Source organism: Stenella coeruleoalba (genome assembly GCF_951394435.1).
Source record: "Stenella coeruleoalba genome assembly, chromosome: 6".
NCBI lineage: Eukaryota > Metazoa > Chordata > Mammalia > Artiodactyla > Delphinidae > Stenella > Stenella coeruleoalba.
Window position 1 is genome coordinate 24,964,109 of NC_137151.1, and position 20,573 is coordinate 24,984,681.

The 20,573-nt window shown below is 43.9% G+C and overlaps 1 long non-coding RNA gene across 8 annotated transcripts in view; it reads right to left on the reverse strand.

Annotated features, from left to right (window-relative positions):
* The window catches only part of LOC307187927, a 3,519,425-nt gene that overhangs the window by 2,592,018 nt on the left and 906,834 nt on the right, over positions 1–20,573 (reverse strand). The window lies entirely within an intron of this gene.

Here is a 20,573-nt window from a genome sequence, read left to right on the forward strand (position 1 = left end):
CAAAGCAACAGAGCCTAGGGCACTTCCACTTATGGTCCTATAGCTTAGGGAAATTAAAATCAAAAAGACACAGCCACCCCAAAGTTTGGGACGCCTCTGTTTACAAGAACCTCATTTACAGTACAAGTTCAATATCACAGAAAGTGAAAAATGGATAAAGAACTTGTGGAACTTACGTATAATGCAGTATCACTCAGCAATGAAATCTATGTCATCAGGCCCGAAGCAGCATAAAGAGTAGATTCGGGTACGATGATTCTAACTGAAATAAGTCACACAGAAAAAGAAACATCATAAGATATCACTAATACAAGGAATGTAAACATGGCTACACAGGAACTGAATTCCAAAACAGAACAGGGTCTCAAATTTAGAAAACCAACTTATGCTTGCTTAAGGGGAAAGGTGAGTTGGGGTGCTGCATAAAACCAGAGATTGAAATGAGCACAGATGAAGTTCCTTAAGCCAAATATGGAATAGACAAGAGCTACTCCTTGCTCAACGAAATGGACTCAAAACCCCATATTAAACGCCTAAGAATGTACCTGACTAGTAAGTATCTTAAAACCTATAGATTGCTATGTCTCCAAAAGAGAATCAAGCGTGTGTACAGGGGCATAAACGCAGCAGTGATAGGAGTGGAGTGGTTCGGTGAGCAAATGAAGACCCTTTGAAGTCATATTGCATGGTACCCATTACACGGGTCTCAACTCTCCAGGTTTAAGGTATTCTTCCTTCAGCTAAAACATGCATGTGGAACCTAGAGTATGATCAACCATGTGAACGGGAGACGTGTTCAAATATGTCTCAGTTTTCCTCCCCTGGTACTCGGGTGCAACATTCCAGACGCTTTACTAACACTCTCCCCACTTGGAGAGTCAGCGCCTTTAACCTCCTGTTTGGCCCAGTTTGCAATTTCTGCGGAAGATGAACAGGAATAGCGAGAACCAATGAGAGACTAGCTGGAGGTGTCTGGACGGGCAAATTTAACTCTCATTTCCCACCAGGAAGAGGAAATAACCAAAGGCTCAGCGTGCCGTGCCGGAACCAGATTAGAGCCTGAAGCCATCCTGCGGTGTTGCGGCCAGCTCACAAGAAAGCGAGTTGAAGAAAGGAGCTCCGGGGCACTGTAATTCACAAACCTGCAGAGTTATAAATGACAGCTATCGTCCAAAAATAGACTGAAGTAAGGCTGCCAAGAGGACTTGAAAGCGGGGCAGAATTGCAGGAAACCGATTTCAGTAGGCAGACTGGAATTGCATTGAAAGCATAGGAAAAGAGGCAGAACGTCCACAATGATGCACTTGGCCAAAAAGGGCGTATGCGTTTTTTCCTGAATATATTCAGGAAAAAACGCATACGCCCTTTTTGGCCAACCAAGCAAGCTTGCAAAGGAAATCTGCACTACAATGATGTCTCACTTCCCCACGGTCAAAAGGGCCATCTGAAAAAAGTGTAAAATCCAGAAAGGCAGGACAGGCCATGGAGAACTGGGAGCCTTGTTATGCTGATGGGCGGGATGTAAATTGCCAACAGACACTCGGGAGAAGTGTATGGTGTTTCCTGAAACATCTAAAAAACAAAGCAACAGAGCCTAGGGCACTGCCACTTATGGTCCTATAGCTTAGGGAAATTAAAATCAAAAAGACACAGCCACCCCAAAGTTTGGAACGGCTCTGTTTACAAGAACCTCGTTTACAGTACAAGTTCAACATCGCAGAAAGTGAAAAATGGATAAAGAAGTTGTGGTATTTACTTACAAAGCAATATCACTCAGCAATGAAATCTGTGTCATCAGGCCCTTAGCAGCACAATGAGTGGATTCAGGTATGATGATTCTAACTGAAGTAAGTCACACAGAAAAAGAAACATCATAAGATATCAGTAATACACGGAATGGAAACTTGGCTACACAGGAACTGAATTACAGAACAGAACAGGGTCTCAAATTTAGAAAACCAACTTATGCTTGCTTAAGGGTAAAGGTGAGTTGGGGTGCTGCATAAAACCAGAGATTGAAATGAGCACAGATAAAGTTCCTTAAGCCAAATATGGAATAGACAAGAGCTACTCCTTGCTCAACGAAATGGACTCAACACCGCATATTAAACGCCTAAGAATGTACCTGACTAGTAAGTATCTTAAAACCTATGGATTGCTACGTCTCCGAAAGAGAATCAAGCATGTGTACAGGGGCATAAACGCAGCAGTGATAGGATTGGAGAGGTTCGGTGAGGAAATGAAGACCCTTTGAAGTCATATTGCATGGTACCCATTACACGGGTCTTAACTCTCCAGGTTTAAGGTATTCTTCCTTCAGCTAAAACATGCATGTGGAACCCAAGTATGATCAACCATGTGAACGGGAGACGTGTTCAAATATGTCTCAGTTTTCCTCCCCTGGTACTCGGGTGCAACATTCCAGATGCTTTACTAACACTCTCCCCACTTGGAGAGTCAGCGCCTTTAACCTCCTGTTTCACCCAGTTTGCAATTTCTGCGGAAGATGAACAGGAATAGTGAGAACCAATGAGAGACTAGCTGGAGGTGTCTGGTCGGGCAAATTTAACTCTCATTTCCCACCAGGAAGAGGAAATAACCAAAGGCTCAGCGTGCCGTGCCGGAACCAGATTAGGGCCTGAAGCCATCCTGCGGTGTTGCGGCCAGGTCACAAGAAAGCGAGTTGAAGAAAGGAGCTCAGGGGCACTGTAATTCACAAACCTGCAGAGTTATAAATGACAGCTATCGTCCAAAAATAGACTGAAGTAAGGCTGCCAAGAGGACTTGAAAGCAGGGCAGAATTGCAGGAAACCGATTTCAGGAGGTATACTGGAATTGCATTGAAAGCATAGGAAAAGAGGCAGAACGTCCACAATGATGCACTTGGCCAAAAAGGGCGTATGCGTTTTTTCCTGAATATATTCCCCCGGTCAAAAGGGCCATCTGAAAAAAGTGTAAAATCCAGAAAGGCAGGACAGGCCATGGAGAACTGGGAGCCTTGTTATGCTGATGGGCGGGATGTAAATTGCCAACAACCACTCGGGAGAAGTGTATGGTGTTTCCTGAAACATCTAAAAAACAAAGCAACAGAACCTAGGGCACTTCCACTTATGGTCCTATAGCTTAGGGAAATTAAAATCAAAAAGACACAGCCACCCCAAAGTTTGGAACGGCTCTGTTTACAAGAACCTCGTTTACAGTACAAGTTCAACATCGCAGAAAGTGAAAAATGGATAAAGAAGTTGTGGTATTTACTTACAAAGCAATATCACTCAGCAATGAAATCTGTGTCATCAGGCCCTTAGCAGCACAATGAGTGGATTCAGGTATGATGATTCTAACTGAAGTAAGTCACACAGAAAAAGAAACATCATAAGATATCAGTAATACACGGAATGGAAACTTGGCTACACAGGAACTGAATTACAGAACAGAACAGGGTCTCAAATTTAGAAAACCAACTTATGCTTGCTTAAGGGGAAAGGTGAGTTGGGGTGCTGCATAAAACCAGAGATTGAAATGAGCACAGATAAAGTTCCTTAAGCCAAATATGGAATAGACAAGAGCTACTCCTTGCTCAACGAAATGGACTCAACACCCCATATTAAACGCCTAAGAATGTACCTGACTAGTAAGTATCTTAAAACCTATGGATTGCTATGTCTCCAAAAGAGAATCAAGCATGTGTACAGGGGCATAAACGCAGCAGTGATAGGAGTGGAGAGGTTCGGTGAGCAAATGAAGACCCTTTGAAGTCATAATGCATGGTACCCATTCCACGCGTTTCAACTACCCAGGTTTAAGGTATTCTTCCTTCAGCTAAAACATGCATGTGGAACCCAGAGTATGATCAACCATGTGAACGGGAGACGTGTTCAAATATGTCTCAGTTTTCCTCCCCTGGTACTCGGGTGCAACATTCCAGATGCTTTACTAACACTCTCCCCACTTGGAGAGTCAGCCCCTTTAACCTCCTGTTTGGCCCAGTTTGCAATTTCTGCGGAAGATGAACAGGAATAGCGAGAACCAATGAGAGGCTAGCTGGAGGTGTCTGGACCGGCAAATTTAACTCTCATTTCCCACCAGGAAGAGGAAATTACCAAACGCTCAGCGTGCCGTACCAGAACCAGATTAGGGCCTGAAGCCATCCCGCGGTGTTGCGGCCAGCTCAAAATAAAGCGAGTTGAAGAAAGGAGCTCAGGGGCACTGTAATTCACAAACCTGCAGAGTTATAAATGACAGCTATCGTCCAAAAATAGACTGAAGTAAGGCTGCCAAGAGGACTTGAAAGCGGGGCAGAATTGCAGGAAACCGATTTCAGGAGGTAGACTGGAATTGCATTGAAAACATAGGAAAAGAGGCAGAACGTCCACAATGATGCACTTGGCCAAAAAGGGCGTATGCGTTTTTTCCTGAATATATTCAGGAAAAAACGCATACGCACTTTTTGGCCAACCAAGCAAGCTTGCAAAGGAAATCTGCACTACAATGAAGTCTCACTTCCCCCCGGTCAAAAGGGCCATCTGAAAAAAGTGTAAAATCCAGAAAGGCAGGACAGGCCATGGAGAACTGGGAGCCTTGTTATGCTGATGGGCGGGATGTAAATTGCCAACAACCACTTAGGAGAAGTGTATGGTGTTTCCTGAAACATCTAAAAAACAAAGCAACAGAGCCTAGGGCACTTCCACTTATGGTCCTATAGCTTAGGGAAATTAAAATCAAAAAGACACAGCCACCCCAAAGTTTGGGACGCCTCCGTTTACAAGAACCTCGTTTACCGTACAAGTTCAATATCACAGAAAGTGAAAAATGGATAAAGAACTTGTGGTACTTACGTACAATGCAGTATCACTCAGCAATGAAATCTATGTCATCAGGCCCGTAGCAGCATAATGAGTGGATTCAGGTACGATGATTCTAACTGAAATAAGTCACACAGAAAAAGAAACATCATAAGATATCACTAATACACGGAATGTAAACTTGGCTACACAGGAAGTGCATTCCAAAACAGAACAGGGTCTCACATTTAGAAAACCAACTTATGCTTGCTTAAGGGGAAAGGTGAGTTGGGGTGCTGCATAAAACCAGAGATTGAAATGAGCACAGATAAAGTTCCTTAAGCCAAATATGGAATAGACAAGAGCTACTCCTTGCTCAACGAAATGGACTCAAAACCCCATATTAAACGCCTAAGAATGTCCCTGACTAGTAAGTATCTTAAAACCTATGGATTGCTATGTCTCCGAAAGAGAATCAAGCGTGTGTACAGGGGCATAAACGCAGCAGTGATAGGATTGGAGAGGTTCGGTGAGCAAATGAAGACCCTTTGAAGTCATATTGCATGGTACCCATTCCACGGGTCTCAACTCTCCAGGTTTAAGGTATTCTTCCTTCAGCTAAAACATGCATGTGGAACCCAGAGTATGATCAACCATGTGAACGGGAGACGTGTTGAAATATGTCTCAGTTTTCCTCCACTGGTACTCGGGTGCAACATTCCAGACGCTTTACTAACACTCTCCCCACTTGGAGAGTCAGCGCCTTTAACCTCCTGTTTGGCCCACTTTGCAATTTCTGCGGAAGATGAACAGGAATAGCGAGAACCAATGAGAGACTAGCTGGAGGTGTCTGGACGGGCAAATTTAACTCTCATTTCCCACCAGGAAGAGGAAATAACCAAAGGCTCAGCGTGCCGTACCGGAACCAGATTAGGGCCTGAAGCCATCCTGCGGTGTTGCGGCCAGCTCAAAAGAAAGCGAGTTGAAGAAAGGAGCTCAGGGGCACTGTAATTCACAAACCTGCAGAGTTATAAATGAGAGCTATCGTCCAAAAATAGACTGAAGTAAGGCTGCCAAGCGGACTTGAAAGTGGGGCAGAATTGTAGGAAACCGATTTCAGGAGGTAGACTGCAATTGCATTGAAAGTATAGGAAAAGAGGCAGAACGTCCACAATGATGCACTTGGCCAAAAAGGGCGTATGCGTTTTTTCCTGAATATATTCAGGAAAAAACGCATACGCACTTTTTGGCCAACCAAGCAAGCTTGCAAAGGAAATCTGCACTACAGTGAAGTCTCACTTCCCCCCGGTCAAAAGGGCCATCTGAAAAAAGTGTAAAATCCAGAAAGGCAGGACAGGCCATGGAGAACTGGGAGCCTTGTTATGCTGATGGGCGGGATGTAAATTGCCAACAGACACTTGGGAGAAGTGTATGGTGTTTCCTGAAACATCTAAAAAACAAAGCAACAGAACCTAGGGCACTTCCACTTATGGTCCTATAGCTTAGGGAAATTAAAATCAAAAAGACACAGCCACCCCAAAGTTTGGAACGGCTCTGTTTACAAGAACCTCGTTTACAGTACAAGTTCAACATCGCAGAAAGTGAAAAATGGATAAAGAAGTTGTGGTATTTACTTACAAAGCAATATCACTCAGCAATGAAATCTGTGTCATCAGGCCCTTAGCAGCACAATGAGTGGATTCAGGTATGATGATTCTAACTGAAATAAGTCACACAGAAAAAGAAACATCATAAGATATCAGTAATACACGGAATGGAAACTTGGCTACACAGGAACTGAATTACAGAACAGAACAGGGTCTCAAATTTAGAAAACCAACTTATGCTTGCTTAAGGGTAAAGGTGAGTTGGGGTGCTGCATAAAACCAGAGATTGAAATGAGCACAGATAAAGTTCCTTAAGCCAAATATGGAATAGACAAGAGCTACGCCTTGCTCAACGAAATGGACTCAACACCGCATATTAAACGCCTAAGAATGTACCTGACTAGTAAGTATCTTAAAACCTATAGATTGCTATGTCTCCGAAAGAGAATCAAGCATGTGTACAGGGGCATAAACGCAGCAGTGATAGGATTGGAGAGGTTCAGTGAGCAAATGAAGACCCTTTGAAGTCATATTGCATGGTACCCATTCCACGGGTTTCAACTACCGAGGTTTAAGGTATTCTTCCTTCAGCTAAAACATGCATGTGGAACCTGGAGTATGATCAACCATGTGATCGGGAGACGTGTTCAAATATGTCTCAGTTTTCGTACCCTGGTACTCGGGTGCAACATTCCAGACGCTTTACTAACACTCTCCCGACTTGGAGAGTCAGTCCCTTTAACCTCCTGTTTGGCCCACTTTGCAATTTCTGCGGAAGATGAACAGGAATAGCGGGAACCAATGAGAGACTAGCTGGAGGTGTCTGGACGGGCAAATTTAACTCTCATTTCCCACCAGGAAGAGGAATTAACCAAAGGCTCAGCGTGCCGTGCCAGAACCAGATTAGGGCCTGAAGCCATCCTGTGGTGTTTCGGCCAGCTCACAAGAAAGCGAGTTGAAGAAAGGAGCTCAGGGGCACTGTAATTCACAAACCTGCAGAGTTATAAATGACAGCTATCATCCAAAAATATACTGAAGTAAGGCTGCCAAGAGGACTTGAAAGCGGGGCAGAATTGCAGGAAACCGATTTCAGGAGGTAGACTGGAATTGCATTGAAAGCATAGGAAAAGAGGCAGAACGTCCACAATGATGCACTTGGCCAATAAGTGCGTATGCGTTTTTTCCTGAATATATTCAGGAAAAAACGCATACGCCCTTTTTGGCCAACCAAGCAAGCTTGCAAAGGAAATCTGCACTACAATGAAGTCTCACTTCCCCCCGGTCCAAAGGGCCATCTGAAAAAAGTGTAAAATCCAGAAAGGCAGGACAGGCCATGGAGAACTGGGAGCCTTGTTATGCTGATGGGCGGGATGTAAATTGCCAACAACCAATCGGGAGAAGTGTATGGTGTTTCCTGAAACATCTAAAAAACAAAGCAACAGAGTCTAGGGCACTTCCACTTATGGTCCTATAGCTTAGGGAAATTAAAATCAAAAAGACACAGCCACCCCAAAGTTTGGAACGGCTCTGTTTACAAGAACCTCGTTTACAGTACAAGTTCAACATCGCAGAAAGTGAAAAATGGATAAAGAAGTTGTGGTATTTACTTACAAAGCAATATCACTCAGCAATGAAATCTGTGTCATCAGGCCCTTAGCAGCACAATGAGTGGATTCAGGTATGATGATTCTAACTGAAATAAGTCACACAGAAAAAGAAACATCATAAGATATCAGTAATACACGGAATGTAAACTTGGCTACACAGGAACTGAATTACAGAACAGAACAGGGTCTCAAATTTAGAAAACCAACTTATGCTTGCTTAAGGGGAAAGGTGAGTTGGGGTGCTGCATAAAACCAGAGATTGAAATGAGCACAGATAAAGTTCCTTAAGCCAAATATGGAATAGACAAGAGCTACTCCTTGCTCAACGAAATGGACTCAACACCGCATATTAAACGCCTAAGAATGTACCTGACTAGTAAATATCTTAAAACCTATGGATTGCTATGTCCCCGAAAGAGAATCAAGCATGTGTACAGGGGCATAAACGCAGCAGTGATAGGATTGCAGAGGTTTGGTGAGCAAATGAAGACCCTTTGAAGTCATATTGCATGGTACCCATTCCACGGGTTTCAACTACCCAGGTTTAAGGTATTCTTCCTTCAGCTAAAACATGCATGTGGAACCTAGAGTATGATCAACCGTGTGATCGGGAGACGTGTTCAAATATGTCTCAGTTTTCGTACCCTGGTACTCGGGTGCAACATTCCAGACGCTTTACTAACACTCTCCCGACTTGGAGAGTCAGTCCCTTTAACCTCCTGTTTGGCCCAGTTTGCAATTTCTGCGGAAGATGAACAGGAATAGCGAGAACCAATGAGAGGCTAGCTGGAGGTGTCTGGACGGGCAAATTTAACTCTCATTTCCCACCAGGAAGAGGAAATAATCACAGGCTTAGCGTGCCGTGCCGGAACCAGATTAGGGCCTGAAGCCATCCTGCGGTGTTGCGGCCAGGTCACAAGAAAGCGAGTTGAAGAAAGGAGCTCAGGGGCACTGTAATTCACAAACCTGCAGAGTTATAAATGACAGCTATCGTCCAAAAATAGACTGAAGTAAGGCTGCCAAGAGGACTTGAAAGCGGGGCAGAATTGCAGGAAACCGATTTCAGGAGGTAGACTGGAATTGCATTGAAAGCATAGGAAAAGAGGCAGAACGTCCACAATGATGCACTTGGCCAAAAAGGGCGTATGCGTTTTTTCCTGAATATATTCAGGAAAAAACGCATACGCACTTTTTGGCCAACCAAGCAAGCTTGCAAAGGAAATCTGCACGACAATGAAGTCTCACTTCCCCCCGGTCAAAAGGGCCATCGGAAAAAAGTGTAAAATCCAGAAAGGCAGGACAGGCCATGGAGAACTGGGAGCCTTGTTATGCTGATGGGCGGGATGTAAATTGCCAACAACCACTCGGGAGAAGTGTATGGTGTTTCCTGAAACATCTAAAAAACAAAGCAACAGAACCTAGGGCACTTCCACTTATGGTCCTATAGCTTAGGGAAATTAAAATCAAAAAGACACAGCCACCCCAAATTTTGGAACGGCTCTGTTTACAAGAACCTCGTTTACAGTACAAGTTCAACATCGCAGAAAGTGAAAAATGGATAAAGAAGTTGTGGTACTTACGTACAATGCAGTATCACTCAGCAATGAAATCTGTGTCATCAGGCCCGTAGCAGCACAATGAGTGGATTCAGGTAAGATGATTCTAACTGAAATAAGTCAAACAGAAAAAGAAACATCATAAGATATCACTAATACACGGAATGTAAACTTGGCTACACAGGAACTGCATTCCAAAACTGAACAGGGTCTCAAATTTAGAAAACCAACTTATGCTTGCTTAAGGGTAAAGGTGAGTTGGGGTGCTGCATAAAACCAGAGATTGAAATGAGCACAGATAAAGTTCCTTAAGCCAAATATGGAATAGACAAGAGCTACTCCTTGCTCAACGAAATGGACTCAACACCGCATATTAAACGCCTAAGAATGTACCTGACTAGTAAGTATCTTAAAACCTATGGATTGCTGTGTCTCCAAAAGAGAATCAAGCGTGTGTACAGGGGCATAAATGCAGCAGTGATAGGATTGGAGAGGTTCGGTGAGCAAATGAAGACCCTTTGAAGTCATATTGCATGGTACCCATTACACGGGTCTCAACTCTCCAGGTTTAAGGTATTCTTCCTTCAGCTAAAACATGCATGTGGAACCCAGAGTATGATCAACCGTGTGAACGGGAGACGTGTTCAAATATGTCTCAGTTTTCCTCCCCTGGTACTCGGGTGCAACATTCCAGATGCTTTACTAACACTCTCCCTACTTGGAGAGTCAGTGCCTTTAACCTCCTGTTCGCCCCAGTTTGCAATTTCTGCGGAAGATGAACAGGAATAGCGAGAACCAATGAGAGACTACCTGCAGGTGTCTGAACGGGCAAATTTAACTCTCATTTCCCACCAGGAAGAGGAATTAACCAAAGGCTCAGCGTGCCATACCAGAACCACATTAGGGCCTGAAGACATCCTTCGGTGTTGCGGCCACCTCACAAGAAAGCGAGTTGAAGAAAGGAGCTCAGGGGCACTGTAATTCACAAACCTGCAGAGTTATAAATGACAGCTATCGTCCAAAAATAGACTGAAGTAAGGCTGCCAAGAGGACTTGAAAGCGGGGCAGAATTGCAGGAAACCGATTTCAGGAGGTAGACAGGAATTGCATTGAAAGCATAGGAAAAGAGGCAGAACGTCCACAGTGATGCACTTGGCCAAAAAGGGCGTATGCGTTTTTTCCTGAATATATTCAGGAAAAAACGCATACGCACTTTTTGGCCAACCAAGCAAGCTTGCAAAGGAAATCTGCACTACAATGAAGTCTCACTTCCCCCCGGTCAAAAGGGCCATCTGAAAAAAGTGTAAAATACAGAAAGGCAGGACAGGCCATGGAGAACTGGGAGCCTTGTTATGCTGATGGGCGGGATGTAAATTGCCAACAGCCACTCCGGAGAAGTGTATGGTGTTTTCTGAAACATCTAAAATACAAAGCAACAGAGCCTAGTGCACTTCCACTTATGGTCCTATAGCTTAAGGAAATTAAAATCAAATAGACACAGCCACCCCAAAGTTTGGGACGCCTCTGTTTACAAGAACCTCGTTTACCTTACAAGTTCAATATCACAGAAAGTGAAAAATGGATAAAGAAGTTGTGGTACTCATGTACAATGCAATATCACTCAGCAATGAAATCTATGTCACCAGGCCCATAGCAGCATAATGAGTGGATTCGGGTATGGTGATTCTAACTGAAATAAGTCACACAGAAAAAGAAACATCAAAAAATATCACTAATACACGTAATGTAAACTTGGCTACAGAGGTACTGAATTACAGAACAGAACAGGGTCTCAAATTTAGAAAACCAACTTATGCTTGCTTAAGGGGAAAGGTGAGTTGGGGTGCTGAATAAAACCAGAGATTGAAATGAGCACAGATAAAGTTCCTTAAGCCAAATATGGAATAGACAAGAGCTACTCCTTGCTCAACGAAATGGACTCCACACCCCATATTAAACGCCTAAGTATATACCTGACTAGTAAGTATCTTAAAACCTAGGGATTGCTATGTCTCCAAAAGAGAATGAAGCGTGTGTACAAGGGTCATAAACGCAGCAGTGATAGGATTGGACAGATTCGGTGAGCAAATGAAGACCCTTTGAAGTCATACTGCATGGTACCCATTACACACGTCTCAACTCTCCAGGTTTAAGGTATTCTTCCTTCAGCTAAAACATGCATGTGGAACCCAGAGTATGATCAACCGTGTGATCGGGCGACGTGTTCAAATATGTCTCAGTTTTCGTCCCCTGGTACTCGGGTGCAACATTCCAGACGCTTTACTAACACTCTCCCGACTTGGAGAGTGAGTCCCTTTAACATCCTGTTTGGCCCAGTTTGCAATTTCTGCGGAAGATGAACAGGAATAACGAGAACCAATGAGAGGCTAGCTGGAGGTGTCTGGACGGGCAAATTTAACTCTCATTTCCCACCAGGAAGAGGAATTAACCAAAGGCTCAACGTGCCGTGCCGGATCCAGATTAGGGCCTGAAGCCATCCTGCGGTTTTGCGGCCAGGTCACAAGAAAGCGAGTTGAAGAAAGGAGCTCAGGGGCACTGTAATTCACAAACCTGCAGAGTTATAAATGACAGCTATCGTCCAAAAATAGACTGAAGTAAGGCTGCCAAGAGGACTTGAAAGCGGGGCAGAATTGCAGGAAACCGATTTCAGGAGGTAGACTGGAATTGCATTGAAAGCATAGGAAAAGAGGCAGAACGTCCACAATGATGCACTTGGCCAAAAAGGGCGTATGCGTTTTTTCCTGAATATATTCAGGAAAAAACGCATACGCCCTTTTTGGCCAACCAAGCAAGCTTGCAAAGGAAATCTGCACTACAATGAAGTCTCACTTCCCCCCGGTCAAAAGGGCCATCTGAAAAAAGTGTAAAATCCAGAAAGGCAGGATAGGCCATGGAGAACTGGGAGCCTTGTTATGCTGATGGGCGGGATGTAAATTGCCAACAGACACTCGGGAGAAGTGTATGGTGTTTCCTGAAACATCTAAAAAACAAAGCAACAGAACCTAGGGCACTTCCACTTATGGTCCTATAGCTTAGGGAAATTAAAATCAAAAAGACACAGCCACCCCAATGTTTGGAACGGCTCTGTTTACAAGAACCTCGTTTACAGTACAAGTTCAACATCGCAGAAAGTGAAAAATGGATAAAGAAGTTGTGGTACTTACGTACAATGCAGTATCACTCAGCAATGAAATCTGTGTCATCAGGCCCGTAGCAGCACAATGAGTGGATTCAGGTAAGATGATTCTAACTGAAATAAGTCAAACAGAAAAAGAAACATCATAAGATATCACTAATACACGGAATGTAAACATGGCTACACAGGAACTGCATTCCAAAACTGAACAGGGTCTCAAATTTAGAAAACCAACTTATGCTTGCTTAAGGGGAAAGGTGAGTTGGGGTGCTGCATAAAACCAGAGATTTAAATGAGCACAGATAAAGTTCCTTAAGCCAAATATGGAATAGACAAGAGCTACTCCTTGCTCAACGAAATGGACTCAACACCGCATATTAAACGCCTAAGAATGTACCTGACTAGTAAGTATCTTAAAACCTATGGATTGCTGTGTCTCCAAAAGAGAATCAAGCGTGTGTACAGGGGCATAAATGCAGCAGTGATAGGATTGGAGAGGTTTGGTGAGCAAATGAAGACCCTTTGAAGTCATATTGCATGGTACCCATTACACGGGTCTTAACTCTCCAGGTTTAAGGTATTCTTCCTTCAGCTAAAACATGCATGTGGAACCCAGAGTATGATCACAAGTGTGAACGGGAGACGTGTTCAAATATGTCTCAGTTTTCCTCCCCTGGTACTCGGGTGCAACATTCCAGATGCTTTACTAACACTCTCCCTACTTGGAGAGTCAGTGCCTTTAACCTCCTGTTCGCCCCAGTTTGCAATTTCTGCGGAAGATGAACAGGAATAGCGAGAACCAATGAGAGACTACCTGCAGGTGTCTGAACGGGCAAATTTAACTCTCATTTCCCACCAGGAAGAGGAATTAACCAAAGGCTCAGCGTGCCATACCAGAACCACATTAGGGCCTGAAGACATCCTTCGGTGTTGCGGCCACCTCACAAGAAAGCGAGTTGAAGAAAGGAGCTCAGGGGCACTGTAATTCACAAACCTGCAGAGTTATAAATGACAGCTATCGTCCAAAAATAGACTGAAGTAAGGCTGCCAAGAGGACTTGAAAGCGGGGCAGAATTGCAGGAAACCGATTTCAGGAGGTAGACAGGAATTGCATTGAAAGCATAGGAAAAGAGGCAGAACGTCCACAGTGATGCACTTGGCCAAAAAGGGCGTATGCGTTTTTTCCTGAATATATTCAGGAAAAAACGCATACGCCCTTTTTGGCCAACCAAGCAAGCTTGCAAAGGAAATCTGCACTACAATGAAGTCTCACTTCCCCCCGGTCAAAAGGGCCATCTGAAAAAAGTGTAAAATACAGAAAGGCAGGACAGGCCATGGAGAACTGGGAGCCTTGTTATGCTGATGGGCGGGATGTAAATTGCCAACAGCCACTCCGGAGAAGTGTATGGTGTTTTCTGAAACATCTAAAAAACAAAGCAACAGAGCCTAGTGCACTTCCACTTATGGTCCTATAGCTTAAGGAAATTAAAATCAAAAAGACACAGCCACCCCAAAGTTTGGGACGCCTCTGTTTACAAGAACCTCGTTTACTTTACAAGTTCAATATCACAGAAAGTGAAAAATGGATAAAGAAGTTGTGGTACTCATGTACAATGCAATATCACTCAGCAATGAAATCTATGTCACCAGGCCCGTAGCAGCATAATGAGTGGATTCGGGTATGGTGATTCTAACTGAAATAAGTCACACAGAAAAAGAAACATCAAAAAATATCACTAATACACGTAATGTAAACTTGGCTACAGAGGTACTGAATTACAGAACAGAACAGGGTCTCAAATTTAGAAAACCAACTTATGCTTGCTTAAGGGGAAAGGTGAGTTGGGGTGCTGAATAAAACCAGAGATTGAAATGAGCACAGATAAAGTTCCTTAAGCCAAATATGGAATAGACAAGAGCTACTCCTTGCTCAACGAAATGGACTCCACACCGCATATTAAACGCCTAAGTATATACCTGACTAGTAAGTATCTTAAAACCTAGGGATTGCTATGTCTCCAAAAGAGAATGAAGCGTGTGTACAAGGGTCATAAACACAGCAGTGATAGGATTGGAGAGATTCGGTGAGCAAATGAAGACCCTTTGAAGTCATACTGCATGGTACCCATTACACACGTCTCAACTCTCCAGGTTTAAGGTATTCTTCCTTCAGCTAAAACATGCATGTGGAACCCAGAGTATGATCAACCGTGTGATCGGGAGACGTGTTCAAATATGTCTCAGATTTCGTCCCCTGGTACTCGGGTGCAACATTCCAGACGCTTTACTAACACTCTCCCGACTTGGAGAGTGAGTCCCTTTAACATCCTGTTTGGCCCAGTTTGCAATTTCTGCGGAAGATGAACAGGAATAACGAGAACCAATGAGAGGCTAGCTGGAGGTGTCTGGACGGGCAAATTTAACTCTCATTTCCCACCAGGAAGAGGAATTAACCAAAGGCTCAACGTGCCGTGCCGGATCCAGATTAGGGCCTGAAGCCATCCTGCGGTGTTGCGGCCAGGTCACAAGAAAGCGAGTTGAAGAAAGGAGCTCAGGGGCACTGTAATTCACAAACCTGCAGAGTTATAAATGACAGCTATCGTCCAAAAATATACTGAAGTAAGGCTGCCAAGAGGACTTCAAAGCAGGGCAGAATTGCAGGAAACCGATTTCAGGAGGTAGACTGGAATTGCATTGAAAGCATAGGAAAAGAGGCAGAACGTCCACAATGATGCACTTGGCCAAAAAGGGCGTATGCGTTTTTTCCTATATTCAGGAAAAAACGCATACGCCCTTTTTGGCCAACCAAGCAAGCTTGCAAAGGAAATCTGCACTACAATGAAGTCTCACTTCCCCCCGGTCAAAAGGGCCATCTGAAAAAAGTGTAAAATCCAGAAAGGCAGGACAGGCCATGGAGAACTGGGAGCCTTGTTATGCTGATGGGCGGGATGTAAATTGCCAACAGACACTCGGGAGAAGTGTATGGTGTTTCCTGAAACATCTAAAAAACAAAGCAACAGAGCCTAGGGCACTGCCACTTATGGTCCTATAGCTTAGGGAAATTAAAATCAAATAGACACAGCCACCCCAAATTTTGGGACACCTCTGTTTACAAGAACCTCGTTTACAGTACAAGTTCAACATCGCAGAAAGTGAAAAATGGATAAAGAAGTTGTGGTATTTACTTACAATGCAGTATCACTCAGCAATGAAATCTATGTCATCAGGCCCGTAGCAGCATAATGAGTGGATTCAGGTAAGATGATTCTAACTGAAATAAGTCACACAGAAAAAGAAACTTCATAAGATATCACTAATACACGGAATGTAAACTTGGCTACACAGGAACTGAATTACAGAACAGAACAGAGTCTCAAATTTAGAAAACCAACTTATGCTTGCTTAAGGCTAAAGGTGAGTTGGGGTGCTGCATAAAACCAGAGATTGAAATGAGCACAGATAAAGTTCCTTAAGTCAAATATGGAATAGAAAAGAGCTACTCCTTGTTCAACGAAATGGACTCAACACCACATATTAAACGCCTAAGAATGTACCTGACTAGTAAGTATCTTAAAACCTATGGATTGCTACGTCTCCAAAAGAGAATCAAGCATGTGTACAGGGGCGTAAACGCAGCAGTGATAGGATTGGAGAGGTTCGGTGAGCAAATGAAGACCCTTTGAAGTCATATTGCATGGTACCCATTACACGGGTCTTAACTCTCCAGGTTTAAGGTATTCTTCCTTCAGCTAAAACATGCATGTGGTTCCCAAGTATGATCAACCATGTGAACGGGAGACGTGTTCAAATATGTCTCAGTTTTCCTCCCCTGGTACTCGGGTGCAACATTCCAGACGCTTTACTAACACTCTCCCCACTTGGAGAGTCAGCGCCTTTAACCTCCTGTTTGGCCCAGTTTGCAATATCTGCAGAAGATGAACAGGAATAGCGAGAACCAATGAGAGACTAGCTGGAGGTGTCTGGACGGGCAAATTTAACTCTCATTTCCCACCAGGAAGAGGAAATAACCAAAGGCTCAGCGTGCCGTGCCAGAACCAGATTAGGGCCTGAAGCCATCCTGCGGTGTTGCGGCCAGGTCACAAGAAAGCGCGTTGAAGAAAGGAGCTCAGGGGCACTGTAATTCACAAACCTGCAGAGTTATAAATGACAGCTATCGTCCAAAAATAGACTGAAGTAAGGCTGCCAAGAGGACTTGAAAGCGGGGCAGAATTGCAGGAAACCGATTTCAGGAGGTAGACTGGAATTGCATTGAAAGCATAGGAAAAGAGGCAGAACGTCCACAATGATGCACTTGGCCAAAAAGGGCGTATGCGTTTTTTCCTGAATATATTCAGGAAAAAACGCATACGCCCATTTTGGCCAAGCAAGCAAGCTTGCAAAGGAAATCTGCGCTACAATGAAGTCTCAATTCCCCCCGGTCAAAAGGGCCATCTGAAAAAAGTGTAAAATCCAGAAAGGCAGGACAGGCCATGGAGAACTGGGAGCCTTGTTATGCTGATGGGCGGGATGTAAATTGCCAACAGACACTCGGGAGAAGTGTATGGTGTTTCCTGAAACATCTAAAAAACAAAGCAACAGAGCCTAGGGCACTTCCACTTATGGTCCTATAGCTTAGGGAAATTAAAATCAAAAAGACACAGCCACCCCAAAGTTTGGAACGGCTCTGTTTACAAGAACCTCGTTTACAGTACAAGTTCAACATCGCAGAAAGTGAAAAATGGAGAAAGAAGTTGTGTTATTTACTTACAAAGCAATATCACTCAGCAATGAAATCTGTGTCATCAGGCCCTTAGCAGCACAATGAGTGGATTCAGGTATGATGATTCTAACTGAAATAAGTCACACAGAAAAAGAAACATCATAAGATATCAGTAATACACGGAATGTAAACTTGGCTACACAGGAACTGAGTTACAGAACAGAACAGGGTCTCAAATTTAGAAAACCAACTTATGCTTGCTTAAGGGGAAAGGTGAGTTGGGGTGCTGCATAAAACCAGAGATTGAAATGAGCACAGATAAATTTCCTTAAGCCAAATATGGAATAGACAAGAGCTACTCCTTGCTCAACGAAATGGACTCAACACCGCATATTAAGCGCCTAAGAATGTACCTGACTAGTAAGTATCTTAAAACCTATGGATTGCTATGTCTCCGAAAGAGAATCAAGCGTGTGTACAGGGGCATAAACGCAGCAGTGATAGGATTGGAGAGGTTCGTGAGCAAATGAAGACCCTTTGAAGTCATATTGCACGGTACCCATTCCACGGGTTTCAACTACCCAGGTTTAAGGTATTCTTCCTTCAGCTAAAACATGCATGTGGAACCTACAGTATGATCAACCATGTGATCGGGAGACGTGTTCAAATATGTCTCAGTTTTCGTACCCTGGTACTCGGGTGCAACATTCCAGACGCTTTACTAACACTCTCGCCACTTGGAGAGTCAGTCCCTTTAACCTCCTGTTTGGCCCAGTTTGCAATTTCTGTGGAAGATGAACAGGAATAGCGAGAACCAATGAGAGACTAGCTGTAGGTGTCTGGATGGGCAAATTTAACTCTCATTTCCCACCAGGGAGAGGAATTAACCAAAGGCTCAGCATGCCGTGCCAGAACCAGATTAGGGCCTGAAGACATCCTGCGGTGTTGCGGCCAGGCCACAAGAAAGCGAGTTGAAGAAAGGAGCTCAGGGGCACTGTAATTCACAAACCTGCAGAGTTATAAATGACAGCTATCGTCCAAAAATAGACTGAAGTAAGGCTGCCAAGAGGACTTGAAAGCGGGGCAGAATTGCAGGAACCCGATTTCAGGAGGTAGACTGGAATTGCATTGAAAGCATAGGAAAAGAGGCAGAACGTCCACAATGATGCACTTGGCCAAAAAGGGCGTATGCGTTTTTTCCTGAATATATTCAGGAAAAAACGCATACGCCCTTTTTGGCCAACCAAGCAAGCTTGCAAAGGAAATCTGCACTACAATGAAGTCTCACTTCTCCCCGGTCAAAAGGGCCATCTGAAAAAAGTGTAAAATCCAGAAAGGCAGGACAGGCCATGGAGAACTGGGAGCCTTGTTATGCTGATGGGCGGGATGTAAATTGCCAACAGACACTCAGGAGAAGTGTATGGTGTTTCCTGAAACATCTAAAAAACAAAGCAACAGAGCCTAGGGCACTTCCACTTATGGTCCTATAGCTTAGGGAGATTAAAATCAAAAAGACACAGCCACCCCAAAGTTTGGGACGCCTCCATTTACAAGAACCTCGTTTACCGTACAAGTTCAATATCACAGAAAGTGAAAAATGGATAAAGAACTTGTGGTACTTACGTACAATGCAGTATCACTCAGCAATGAAATCTATGTCATCAGGCCCGTAGCAGCATAATGAGTGGATTCAGGTACGATGATTGTAACTGAAATAAGTCACACAGAAAAAGAAACATCATAAGATATCAGTAATACACGGAATGTAAACTTGGCTACACAGGAACTGCATTCCAAAACAGAACAGGGTCTCAAATTTAGAAAACCAACTTATGCTTGCTTAAGGGTAAAGGTGAGTTGGGGTGCTGCATAAAACCAGAGATTGAAATGAGCACAGATAAAGTTCCTTAAGCCAAATATGGAATAGACAAGAGCTACTCCTTGCTCAACGAAATGGACTCAACACCGCATATTAAACGCCTAAGAATGTACCTGACTAGTAAGTATCTTAAAACCTATGGATTGCTATGTCTCCGAAAGAGAATCAAGCATGTGTACAGGGGCATAAACGCAGTAGTGATAGGATTGGAGAAGTTCAGTGAGCAAATGAAGACCCTTTGAATTCATATTGCATGGTACCCATTCCACGGGTCTCAACTCTCCAGTTTTAAGGTATTCTTCCTTCAGCTAAAACATGCATGTGGAACCTAGAGTATGATCAACCATGTGATCGGGAGACGTGTTCAAATATGTCTCAGTTTTCTTACCCTGGTACTCGGGTGCAACATTCCAGACGCTTTACTAACACTCTCCCGACTTGGAGAGTCAGTCCCTTTAACCTCCTGTTTGGCCCAGTTTGCAATTTCTGCGGAAGATGAACAGGAATAGCGAGAACCAATGAGAGACTAGCTGGAGGTGTCTGGACGGGCAAATTTAACTCTCATTTCCCACCAGGAAGAGGAAATAACCAAAGGCTCAGCGTGCCGTACCGGAACCAGATTAGGGCCTGAAGCCATCCTGCGGTGTTGCGGCCAGGTCACAAGAAAGCGAGTTGAAGAAAGGAGCTCAGGGGCACTGTAATTCACAAACCTGCAGAGTTATAAATGACAGCTATCGTCCAAAAATAGACTGAAGTAAGGCTGCCAAGAGGACTTGAAAGCGGGGCAGAATTGCAGGAAACCGATTTCAGGAGGTAGACTGGAATTGCATTGAAAGCATAGGAAAAGAGGCAGAACGTCCACAATGATGCACTTGGCCAAAAAGGGCGTATGCGTTTTTTCCTGAATATATTCAGGAAAAAACGCATACGCCCTTTTTGGCCAACCAAGCAAGCTTGCAAAGGAAATCTGCACTACAATGAAGTCTCACTTCCCCCCGGTCAAAAGGGCCATCTGAAAAAAGTGTAAAATCCAGAAAGGCAGGATAGGCCATGGAGAACTGGGAGCCTTGTTATGCTGATGGGCGGGATGTAAATTGCCAACAGACACTAGGGAGAAGTGTATGGTGTTTCCTGAAACATCTAAAAAACAAAGCAACAGAGCCTAGGGCACTGCCACTTATGGTCCTATAGCTTAGGGAAATTAAAATCAAAAAGACACAGCCACCCCAAACTTTGGGACGCCTCTGTTTACAAGAACCTCGTTTA